Raw genomic sequence first — 13,240 nt, 5'->3', positions numbered from 1 at the left:
ATATGATAATGATGAAGATACTCTAATCATCCAGTTTGCAGGGTGACTGTACTGCACACCAGTTTCGTCATTCTGTATCATGCCATCATAATACAATAGTACACGAATCCGAGTACTGGCCATTTTCTCAGAGAAATCTATGACAAAATCTTTAGTATTAGTAATTTTTTATCATTTCAAAAGATTTACATGATAAATGCATCATATCATCAACAAATAGGTACAAATATGTCCTATCTCATTCGAAAATTGTATTAATTCTATAGGTTAATTACATTAATCAAACGATACACAATAGGGATCGAAAGAAATTTTGACAGTATTTTTTCTTAGTTCTCCCCACACGGCTGAAAATATGTGAGGAGAACTAAAAGAAAATACTGTCTGAAATTTCTCTCGAACCCTCTGCATATCGTTCGAATAATGTAATTACCTACAGAATTAAATGCAATTCTCAAACTGTCCAAACTGGACAATCAATTGACCAATATATATATTTTACGGTGTCCGTACAAAAATATATAATCAAATATATATTTTATATGGATACCGTAGAATATCTTACATTGGTCAACTGACGGATCTACGGTTTCATGAAATACAACATATTTTAAAATTCTTAAATTAAAATCGAATCGAATTTTAAATCAAATTCGAATCTAAAAAGATAAAAATAAAAAATAATAAGATAAATAAAAAATAAAAAAAAACTGAAATAAGAGGTGGGGGGGCGCATGGGGCCGCAGTCGGGGGGCCACCGTCGATCGGCCACTGCAGGATCGTTACCGACCAACTGCCGCAGGGCCACGTCGGGCCAAGGAAAGGGGGGGTCGGGGGGTGCGGCGACCACGGCACCGCCAACGGGCCAAGGACGTGGGGGCGCAGGGACGCGCAAGGCCATCGTCGCTCGGCCGCAACAGGGCCGCTGGGGGCAGCCGTCGGTCGACCGCCGTAGGGCCGCATGGGGACGCCACAGGGGGCCACTGCCGGTCGGCTGCCGTCGAGGGCCGCTGCCAGTCGACCGCAGCAGGACCGCATGGGGCCGCTGCCGGTCGGTCGCCATAGGGCCGCGCGGGGCCGCCGCTGGGGCCCACCATCTGGGGATCACCGCAGGGTCGCTGCCGGTCGGCCGCAGCAGGGCCGCGCGGGCCGCCGTCGGGGGGCCGCCACCGAGCCACGCGGGGCCGCCGTCGGGGGCCCACTATAGGGCCACCGCAGGACCGCGCGAGGTCGCTGCTAGGGGCCGCCACTACTGGGCTGCCGCAGGGCCGCCGCCGATCGACCGTCGGGGGGCCACTGCCGGCCAACCGCCGTCTGTCGATAAGGGGGGAGGGCCAACGAGGGGGGTGGGTGGGGAGGGGGTAGCCGCCGCCTGCCCGTCACCGGGCCAAGGATGTGTGGGGGGGTGGCGCGCGGCACCGCCACCGGGGGGTAGCCGTCGACACGCCGTCGGTCGGCCGCCACAGGGCCGCTGCTGGCCGAGCAAGGGGGAAGGGCGCGGCGAGGGGCGACCGAGCAAGGGGATGGGGAGGGGCGGGGTGGCCGCCGTCGGTCCATCGACGGGCCAACGACATGGGGTGGCATGCGGGTCTGCCGTCGGTCGGCTGTCGTTGGCAGGCCAAGGAAAAGAAGAGAAGAGGGAAAGAGAGAGAGGAAGAGGAAAAAGAGAAGAGGGAGCTCACCACCATCGTCAGAGCTCACCGTCGTGCCGCCGTGCCGTCGGAGAGGAGAAGGAAGATACCGGAGGGAAGAGCTCGCTGCCAAGGTGAGTTTTGGTTTTTTTTTTCTTTTTTTTTTTGGGTCTTAGCTTGGTAAAACGCCATGGGAGATGGTGTTTTTAAAAATGCCATTTCCTATGATATTTTTTAATTTTTTTTAATTTTTATTTGAATTAAAATTAATATTTTTATATTTTTTTAAAATTTTAAATTATATTTTTAATTTTTTTGACATTTTTTTTCTATTTTTCCCATTTTTATGGTATTTTTTAATTTTTTTGAGGTGTTTTTTCCTTTTTTTGGGATAATTTTTTAAAAAAATTAATTTTAAAATGGGGATAGTAATTTGAAAAGATAATTTTTATTTGAATTAAAATTAAAATTTTTTATTTCTTTTAAAATTTCAAATTATAATTTTTATTTTTTCTCCATTTTTTCCCTTTTTTATAGCATTTTTTATTTTTTTATTTTTTGAGGTAGTTTTTTTCTTTTTTTGGGATATTTTTTAAAAAAATAAAATTGAAATGGGGATAGTAATTTGAAATGATAATTTTTATTTGAATTAAAGTTAAAATTTTTATTTTTTCTTAAATTTAAAATTATAATTTTTATTTTTTCTATTTTTTATGATATTTTTTATTTTTTTATTTTTGTTGAGGTATTTTTTGTATTATTTGAGATATTTTATTAAAAAAATTAATTTGAAATGGGGAAAGTAATTTGAAACGGTGATTTTTTTTTGAATTCAAATTAAAATTTTTATTTTTTTAATTTAAAATTTTAATTTTAATTTTTTTTTCATTTTTTCTCATTTTTTTCTTTTTTTTATGGCGTTTTAATTTTTTTCCATCTTTTTCTTTTTTTTGGGATATTTTATTAAAAAATTAATTTGAAATGGAAAAAGTAATTTGAAACGGAGATTTTTTTTGAATTCAAATTAAAATTTTTATTTTTTTATAATTTAAAATTTTAATTATTTTAATTTTTTATCATTTTTTTATCATTTTTTATCATTTTTTTCTGTTTTTATGGTGTTTTTTTTATTTTTTTAGGTATTTTTTTCATTTTTAGGTGTTTTTTTTAAAAAAAATTAATTTGAAATGATGATTTTTATTTGAATCAAAATTAAAATTTTTATTTTTTATAAATTTAAAATTATAATTTTTATTTTTTATTTATTTTTTTTTTTGAAAAAAAATTGAAGTCGTCGTTCAAATGACGTTTTACGTTTTCAAAAATATCATTTTAAATGATGATTTTAATTTTTTTTTTTATCATCTACATGAAGTAGTGCGGATAATATTATTTTGATATAAATTTTTTTTTAATTATTTAGGTAATGAACTCGCAGAATGGAGCACTGATTTCCCAAGCGTTTATTGGTGAGCCTCCTGACTCCGTATTCAGGCCAATATAATTATTAAAACAGTTTTCGCAAAATTTCTTTTCCGACAGGCTGAGCATTACTGAAACACTTTCATTATGCCTGAAAATTTGCTGTTCCATTTCCATGTTCTTGTAACCTTTGCTGACCCAATTCATGTGCTGCAGTATGGGTTTCGCTGAGGTTAACGGTGTCCACAGCATGGTCAAATAACTAAAAGCTTGAGACACCCGTGCCTCTCGGGCCCGCCCGCCGCCTAGCAGCGGTTCTTGCTTGCAGACTCTTTTTGCCTTCGCATGACATAGAGATGATGTACGTGCCACAGCCGTTTGAAGATTTCCAGCAGTTGATGCCACGCTGACCGACCCTCGCGGTCTTTTTGGTTTTGGGTCGGAGATGTGAAAGCTGGGAGAAGATGGATCGCACAGTTAGATTACAATTTTCGGGGTTCGTTCGGTTATATATATATATATATATATATATATATGAGACGCCTGCAACAAGTTCACGACCAGGACAATTATGGGAGGAATGAGGTGATGGTGAAGATCATATCAACATCCCTGCCAGCACCTTCAGCGGTCCTTGCAGCACAGCAAACAGATGAGCTGCCTTCGATGCCCCCACTCCAAAAGTGCAGTAGCAAGAATCTGAGATGCCTTCATGTGATTGATGTTAGTGATTGCTCCTGCCGATGGGCCCTGCACGTAATATACGTGAACCAAGCTTAAGCATAAACAAAATTCAGTTAGCCAGTGCAAGATGACTTGGTTCAACATTGCACTGAACAACCAAAAAAAAAAAAAAAATCGGTGAACATCACATGACCAGCAATCTTTGTTTGAACAGGCAGCAAAAATTATCAACTCTATGCGTCTTCTTAGAGATAGAAACCACTATAACATGCTCCGACCGCTTTTCCGAGAAAGTAATCATATCTCAAACTGCAGAAAGAATTAACAGACTGAAATGTATAATCATGATATAAGCAGTAAGTTTCGTATTAATATTGCTCCAATAAAGCCATACAGCCACTAGTCTTCTTGATGATTCAGGTCCAGATGAACTTCTAGGAACTATAACACTCTTCATTTGTATGCACTAACAAAATGTTTAACTCGGTGTAGGTACCCATGCAAATCGCGAGTCTCAGAAATCATACAGAAAGCCATCTTGCATTTTATCTACTAAAAGACTAAATTCTTTGCCCAACAATCAACTAAAAATCATTCCTGTAATATCTTAAGTTGTATATACTTTGTAGTACATCAAATAATAATTTATTTGACAGCACTGTGTTGGTTTCAGTTATATCTTAGATTAGAAAATATCCATATCCTCAGGAGGCTTCATTCATCCGTATTGCTCTTAAAAAGAAAAACATATGACATTTTGCAAGGCGATGGATAATAATCAAATGCAGGAAATTCTGTTTCTGCTCCTTCCAAAATATAAAGTTGATACATTCTACACCCTCTTGACAGCCCTTTTTTCATCAACATAACCCTTATCCCCATTCTTTCCCTTCTTTCTTGAACTGCATCAACTTGTAAGAACAATGTTGGCTTCTAAGTCAGCCTCACTCAAGACAGTCTTATGCCATATAAGGCATCTCTTAAAGCAGCATTAGACAGGACTCTGGATGGCCGTTCAGACCTTTCACGTTGATATGCAAAACAAAATATTAATAAGTAAACAGTTCGACATATAAACTTCATAATTACTAATAAGAAAATATGATACATTGAAAAAGACAATGTTTTGATTGGCATATCAATCATGCAAATCTATGCTATCAAATCAGTGTGGAAACTGAACATAGCATTTCTTATTTCCAAGGGAAGGAACCACCATGAAACACATTGCTTCAGGAAGAGCTTAAGGTTGCTGAAATAATGATCATAATCCATGTTAAAAAGCACCATTAGCTACGACACAAGATACAGAAATCTGAACAGCACAAGATGCTGCTGAATGCCATAAAAGTATGCCGGAATTTCTGTAACTATGTACAAGATACAAATCAGAGCATTAATTGCACCAGCTTTTTCTAATGCCCAAAGCCTGGTCACTTCTCAATGGGAAAAGTCAAAACATCGAGGTAGCATCTTTATCAAGCCATCCACTGTGCCATAAAAACAGCTTTTGTTTTGACAATGAAAGGGTGAGATAACAAGAATGGATGAAACATGAAATGACGACAAAAGGTGTATGGGAATTTCCAGGCCTGACACCTGAATTATGTCAGGATGATCTCTTGGATTATTTCCAGGCCAAGGAGCGCCATCTTGCATTGCCCGTCCTCCTTTTGGAATTTTTCATACTTTGGCAACAAGAGCATTTATCTGCACTTCCAACTCTTCATACTATCTCTGGAGCAGAGGACTTGATTGCCTGATATCCTACGAGATTCAAAGTTATGGACTTCATTAGTTTGAGCAAATTGCTTTCCACATACCTTAATTGCCTAGCATTCTTTGACAAAAGAAGGTTGAATTTTGTCCTTCAAGCAATCCATTTTGTAAGCAAGGTAAAACACAGGCACCCTGGGTTCTATATTTTGTTTCTTGCAGAAAGAAAGCCACTTCCTAGCAAATTCTGCACTCTGATAGGGCTTCAAATGTCCACATAGCTGAACCATCATCAGATACACAGATGAAACTTTGTCGACAGGTTACCCCACAGCAAGAATGGACAATACAGTGTTGGCATAAGAGGAGGCTCTTTGAGGGTATCAATCATAGTGACAAAAATATCAGTCAGGACTAAATGAGAAGGTTCTCCTTCCCTGTCATATCTGTCAGTAAGATGACTGATTTTTTTGATACAATATAATGTCCAGATCAAAAAAGACATGGCATGTCCTACTTTGAGGAAAAGGAACCTACAATGATTAATCTTAGTGCATGCCTGTCAAGGTATTTTCACAGTTGATTGGATACCATTTAGGAAAATGATCAAGAAGCCAAGATGAAGCAAATCAGATCTCGCAGATGACAGATGACAGCAGGTGGGCATCTTGATGAGTAATATGATACTGGAAGAAGAAACCTAAGATAATAAGTTGGAATATGATTACTACTAGGTAAAGGTTGAGTCGGTCAGAACTTGGAAGGAATAGGCACTGCACAGTTCAAAGGTTGATAAGCATCATCAGCTCTGTCCAAAGAAAACAGAAGAGTGATCCAGAGATTGCTGAAGTGGCTGCTGTTCTACTATTTCTACTGTTTCACTACACCTACCTTGAACCATGTCAGTATCTTCTTCATTTTGGTGGTTTGGCAAATATCTGGTATTCTGAGGACACTGTTGTTCAGCACAAAGGAAAATGTTCAACTCAGATAATAGATTGGCCAAATGCTCAGGTCCTCATCTAAATGAAACAAGGAACAAACAGGAACAATATGCACAAAAGCTGCTGCTCAGACATTTGAGTGCAAACATTTGCAGGTTTTCACCATTTGAACTAGTTCCTTTGATATCTCCTTTTCCTTCGGTGTATCTGCTTGTCATCTACAACATGTTTTTATCCTGTTTGGGTTTCCATCCAACTCTTTCTTTCCGGTCAACATTGCTAAGCCCGTATGAGTTCAAATCCTTTAAAGGATCGACGTTTCTTACTGGAACATGTCTCATAACATACCAAAATTAAGACAAACTATTTTTAATAAGCCAAACTGTTTTAATGCATACACTGTTCAATGACCAATTCATAACATATTCAGATACCTGGAAGGCCAGGATTGACGTAAGTGAGCGAGGATGTTTTTCACCAGATCCCAGAGGATCTGATTGGTTTTGAATATATTGATTATCTGGTGGAGCATTCGGTAGTTCTCCAGAGATCTGAAAATCTTAATAACTAAACATGAGGGAAAGAGCACTAACAAAATAAAGGTTATACTTATTTTTGTTGTCTGGATCAATCAGGAACAATAAAGTACAGCACGACAGCATGAAAGTGTGTGTGTATGGGGGGAGGGGGGTTGTGGGGTAATACTGTTGTTATGCGGAAAATGAAAATGTAAGTGTGAATTAGGAGAAGAAATTCATTTACCTGCAATCATATGAAAGATTAAGTTGACTTGAAACAAAGTTCTTTGGGAGGAATTGCACGAAGACCACCACTGGTAGCAACTAGCACTTAAAAGCATGAAATGATTAGCAATTTATCCATGCTAAGTTAGCCTTAATCATTGTCACTGATCATGCATATGATTCATGAATCTTAGATTTAACCATTCAGAATGACTTCCTATTGTCTCCACTTAATTAAGCATATGATTGGTGAATCTGAAACCAATTTAGCCTTTGCTATTCCCAAAAGTGCATATGATCAGCCAAACCTACATTTCCAATTGTACACATGATTAGCTAATCTTACAGTGATTAATTTGTTATTTCAAAATCAAATGTGAAAACCTAAAAACATCAAACAAAAGAACCTAAATTCTTAAAGACAAGGTGAAAACACCCAGTTTAGATGACATCAGTAAAGCTACAATAATAAAGCCATAGTGTCCTACCAGCAGCCATTGGTAGGACGAAAAATTCAGGCTGAGCTTCATGTCTATAAGCAGAAAATAAATCAACATCGTCACCCTGGCCCTGAAGCTGCCAATGCTGCACTGCATTGCCATTTTCTTATCGTAGTTTTATGCAACATTCCCTTGTTGTAGTTAAACTCATTGTCCAAGCCACCAAACATCATCCACCTCTTCTTCATCTCTCCAAACTTGAGACCTCCTTGAAAAGTCAAATTTTAATCAAATAGCTGATAAAGCCAGCACAAGAAGGCATGTCTTGTCTCATCTACCTGACTTCAGTTATGTGTAAAAAGTTGCATAGAATGTTCATACAATGATGGAGCAAAACAAAGGGATATAGACCAATTTAAAAAAAAGCACACCTTTTTGTCTCTGTACTTTGTCTTGCATTGAGGGCAGCACTGATTACCATATTTCCACTCATATTTATAACAAGGCCCGCAAACCAGGAAAGTACACTCATGGCAAGCAACAAAGATATCACCTGTGGATGTAACTCCCACAGTGTCACCACAAATTAGGCACACTTGACAACTCTGTTTTTTCAGGGGATTGGGTTGAATTTCCAACAGAAAGGTATTCTTCACAAATACATTCTCATAAAATATGATGATTGCAGAATATAATATTTATGAAAACACTCTGCTTAGACATACAAACCAAAAAGGAGGTCAGAGGAAGATGAGAAAGGATGACTACAAAAACTAGACCTTTATAAAACAACACCAAGATCCAACAGAAATAGGAACATCTAAGTTTCAGCTACAAGAGACTGCAATGAGACATAAAGCCAAGCAGTGCACGAATTGCAAGAAATGGCATAACAATGCCAACAGATAAAAAGAGACTTGGGATAGTTTCGAATAAAACCATTATTTTCAGCAAAACAGTAATTACTGTTCCATCATTTCAACTCATGCTTCAACCTTCGAACTCAATGGAACAATGTCATGTTTTGTGACATTAGCATGCTTGCAGTTAAACAATTTCGCAAACTTTGACAAAACATAAAATATAAAAGATAAGGACAATGATCACAGAAAGAGCTAATACCAAATAATACGGGATACACCTCACAAGTAAGAAGAATTCAACAACTAGAAGAAAGCTCAGTGAAAAGCCTCAACGATCGCAGCTTTGCCAAGTTCTCGTTCCAAACATAAACAGGACCAATAAAAATCAAAAATTAGAGTGAACGAAAAGACAGATTGACCCAAAGGCAGCAGCTGTATGGCATTGATGATCGCATTCAAGAAGATTAAAGAATATCAATATTTGAAAGCCACAGGTAAAACAGGAGAAGAAATTTGCTAAGGAAAAAAGTTGCTAAAGATTCGCGCTTCAACAACAAAGGAATAGGAATGAACCACAGACAGAGAGAGAGAGTTCCATGACTCCTCTTGATCATTCCAGTCTACTCAGTCCCATCGGTCGATCACATGAGCATAACGATTAACTTTAGAAACCGTAAAAGAGGGCCAATGAAAAGTGTCAAAAATTGAAGTGCAGAAAAAGACAGATTTACCCAAAGGCACCAACCGAAATCCGAGCTCTCAATCACCGTCACTACAAACAGAAGAATATCCGATCAAATGCGACAGCATGAATCTGACAAAGAACTCGGGCCACAGATAATACGACAGTCTATACAGGACTTCCTTTAGGGTTTTTTTTTAATATTTTTTTATTTTGTATTTCCAATACTATCCCCTCCTCCAACTTATTTCCAAAACTACCGTCCACCTCGAAATCACACCCACCCTGATGCTGAGATGGCCGGGGTCAGAGATCACCAGCTGCACCGGCGATTTCAGAGATCACTGGCTCAACCAGCGATTTCTCTTTTTTTTTTTTTTGTGGGGGGCAGACGGAGGGCGGAGGGGGAGCGGGTGGGGTTTGGGGGCCAGTTGGGGGCGGCATGGGGGCGGGCGGGGGGGGGGTGGCACAGGCAGGGGAGATGGGGGGCGGCGGAGGTTGTGGGGGGTGGGGGTGCGCGGCCGGGGACGGCATGGTCGGCGTGGGGGGCCAGGGGGGTGCGCGGCCAGGGGAGGGCGAAGGCGGTTGCGGGGGTTGGGGGTGCGCGGTCGGGGGGCCAGGGTCGCGGGGGGCCGGGGGCTGGGGGCAGAGGCGAGTCGGGGTTTGGGAGGAAGGGAAGAGAGAAACGAAGGGAAAAAAAAGAAAAAAAAAAGAAAATATTAATTTTAAAAATTAAAAAATATTAATTTTAAAATAAATTTTGGTCTATTAATTTTTAAAATAAATCTTTAATAATAAGAAAATATTAATGTTTAAAATAAGAAAATATTAATTTTAAAATAAATTTTTAAATACTAAGAAAATTTTAATTTTAAAAAATAATTTTGATCACATAAAACTGGATAATTAGTAATTAAATATTATTATTTTATAAATAAAAAATATTATTATATGATTAATAAAAATATTAATTTTATTTAGTGATAAATATTATTATTTGATTAATAATTAATTATTATTATTTGATTAATAATTAATTAGAAGAGTGGTGGTCTCGTATGGATCGGCCGCCAATAGAGGGAGGTCAGCCAGGGAGGGTTGTGGGAGGAAAGGATGGAAAAAAATAATATTTAAAAATAAAATATTACTAAATTATTATCGAATCACAGATTTTTAAAATAAAATATTTAAAAATAAATTATTTTTCATAATAAAAATAATTAAATTTTTAAAATAATAATAAAATATTATTTTAAAAATAATTTTGAAAAATGTGAGCAAGCACGGAGGAGACGTGGCCGTCCGGCTGCCGCTCCTCCGCGCCCACCTACTAATTTTTTTTCAAATTATTTTTAAAAAATATATTTTTTAAATTTTATCTTTTTTTTTTAAATTATTAACAGGCAGGGTGCCGGCACAGGGGGTAGGATGCACATAACTAGAAATTAAATCAAGTTAAGAAGGCAAGTCTAGCCTTTTTCTTTTTTTTTTTTTCGTTCTTCTTTTTCTTTTTTTTTTTCTTTTTTCCCCTCGTTTTCTCCATTCCCTTCCTCCCAACCTCCCCCCCACCGACCTCCCTCTATCAGCAGCCGACCCGTGCGGCACCACCACCGCCCCTCTAATTAATTATTAATTAAATAATAAAATTTATCACTAAATAAAATAAATATTTTTATTAATCATATAATAATATTTTTTATTAATAAAATAATAATATTTAATTACTAATTATCCAATCCAATGTGATTTCAAATTATTTTTTAAAATTAAATTTTTTTTAGTATTTAAAAATTTATTTTTAAAATTAATATTTTCTTAATATTTTTTATTTTTAAACATTAATATTTTTTTATTATTTAAAATTTTATTTTTAAAATTAGTATTTTTAATTTTTAAAATTAATATTTTTTTCTTCTTCTTCTTTTCTTTTTCTTCTTTTTCTTTTTTCTCCCCTTCGTTTCTCCCTTTCCTTCCTCCCAAACCCTCGATCGACCCACCTCTGCCCACGGCCCCCACAGCGGGAGGTGGCACGGGGTTCGATAAGGGGGTGGCATGGGCGGGGAAGATGGGGGGCGGCGAGGGTTGCGAGGGGTGGGGGTGCACAGTCAGGGTCGGCACGGGTGGTGCGAGAGGGCCGGGGGGCACAGGGGGTCGGGGGACCAGGGGCAGAGGTGGGTCGGCTATGGGGTGAGAGGAAGGGAAAGAAGCTACGGTACAACGGCAACCATGATTTCGAATCAATTTTCTGATCGCACTAAGAGGGGTGGCGGTGCGTGCTCGATGCGGAGCCGCAGAGGAAGAAAAAAGAAATCAAAAAAATAAATAAATAAATAAAACTAAATAAATAAAATATATTTTTTAAAATTATTTTTTAAAGATTATTTTTTAAAATTATTTTTATAAATAATTATTTATTACTAAAAAATATAAATAAATATAATAAAAAATTGTAATTCCTATTTTCAGAAACTTCAAAAAATTCTCAAAATTTTTGTGTAGGTTTTTGACTTGGCTGTTAAGTGGGCTTTTAAATTTTATAGAAATCTAAAATCATTTGACTCCCGAAAATCTATCTGGAAGAACCTTACACATCCTGACTACTTGCATCAAAATCTGTAAATAGGTATCCTACGTAATCCTCGGAGAAAATGCAATTCTTATTTTCAGAGACTTCAAAAAATTTTCAAATTTTTTATATAGATTCTTGACTTGGGGTTTTAAATTTCATATGAATATAAAACCATTTGACTCCCAAACACCTATTTGGAAAAATCTTATACGTCCTAACTGCCTCACCGAGCATGCATTGTCACCCTCCTAGGCGCATATAAGAAAATTGACTCAGAACCATGGTTGTCGCTATACCTTGACGATATTAAATTTTTATTAATCAAATTATAATAACTTTTATTAATTAAATTAGTAGTTTGATACTGCTTCCATTTTCAAGCTCCTTCATAGTAATCTTGAGTTTTTTTTGGCCCTTATCCTCATTAAGCATCGCTCAGCCCGTTGTGTTTTGGTGACGTTAAAATGACAGGCCACACAGGATCCTCATATTCTCCACATATAGGCCACACATAGGTTCTTAGATAGTCTTTCTTCCTCGTGGAGCCGCACTGGAGCGGCACTTTTAATGAGGATTAAATCAAATTAAAAAGGCAAGTCTAGCCTAGAAATCAAATTAAAGAAGAAAGTGTTAGATATATGTTCTAGAAGCCAATCTGATTGACACATTGTAATACTTCTGAGATATAATTTTGTACTAAATACATTGATTTGATCAATAAATGGGTAAATTTCTTTTTCATTTAAGATTGATGTGTCCTTGAATCGTCCATGAAATTAATACTTTGATACATATCCTTAAGGTATTGAGAATTAGAGACATGTATAATTAATTTCTAAATGCTTCTGGTCATAATATTATCATGATGATGGTGATCGATCCGGATAGATCGATGCATAGATTGCTTCCTTTGGGGTAGATGAATCTCTGATCTACAGTGTAGAGATACTGAGCGACGAGTGTAGGTAGTTGTTGGAAAACTAGTACTAAGCGTGACCATACGAAAGATCACTTAGATTTCTAATCAATCGTCAGTGATTGTCTCGATGCTGTAGTTGTATGAATGATCCTTTGACCTACGATAGTACGACTGCTCGCAGTGAGGCTGCTGGAATTTTACTGACACATAAACATGGTCTCATTGAGACCTTGTAGTGGATGTTGGCGACAATTGATCCACTGTAGGAGTAGGCTGCGCATCTAAATGGAATTTATAGATCTTGATAGAGAGAAATAGTCTTATGAGATTTGAGAGGCTAAGTCCGAGAGTCTATGGCCATAGCAGTGTGATTAATGAAAAAGAGTTTCTATAAGGATCACAATTGGACTGGAGCTGATCGAATCTATCATATGACTGATAATGAGGTTTGACGATTTATTCATGACCTGCAATCTAGTTGAGACTTACGATAGAGGGACTGAATTACATGTTAACTACATCTTGAGGTTCTTTTTGATTCTACTGGATTGCCACTACATACTGCTAGGTATCACTGATGGATTGTGAGAGCTCACTAGGATTGCTCAAGATCGATAATCCTTGATG

The 13,240-nt window shown here is 37.6% G+C and overlaps 1 long non-coding RNA gene across 5 annotated transcripts in view; it reads right to left on the bottom strand.

The window, feature by feature from the left end:
- Positions 1-5,051: 5,051 nt before the first annotated feature.
- Positions 5,052-13,240, bottom strand: part of LOC105045142 (uncharacterized) — a 30,365-nt gene continuing 22,176 nt past the window's right edge. Inside the window, exons 2-3 of one of the 5 annotated variants that reach the window (XR_012138332.1) lie at positions 7,160-8,133; positions 5,052-5,504 (exon numbers count right to left, since the gene is read on the bottom strand). This is a non-coding gene — a long non-coding RNA (uncharacterized lncRNA). Of the gene's footprint in view, positions 8,134-13,240 lie in introns of all 5 variants that reach the window. The other 4 variants (XR_012138329.1, XR_012138331.1, XR_012138330.1 and 1 more) reach the window with 4 other exon arrangements.

The sequence above is a fragment of the Elaeis guineensis genome, chromosome 2 (genome assembly GCF_000442705.2).
Source record: "Elaeis guineensis isolate ETL-2024a chromosome 2, EG11, whole genome shotgun sequence".
Lineage (NCBI taxonomy): Eukaryota > Viridiplantae > Streptophyta > Magnoliopsida > Arecales > Arecaceae > Elaeis > Elaeis guineensis.
Note: the sequence above shows the minus strand (reverse complement) of the source record. Positions and strands in the feature narration are given on the sequence as shown.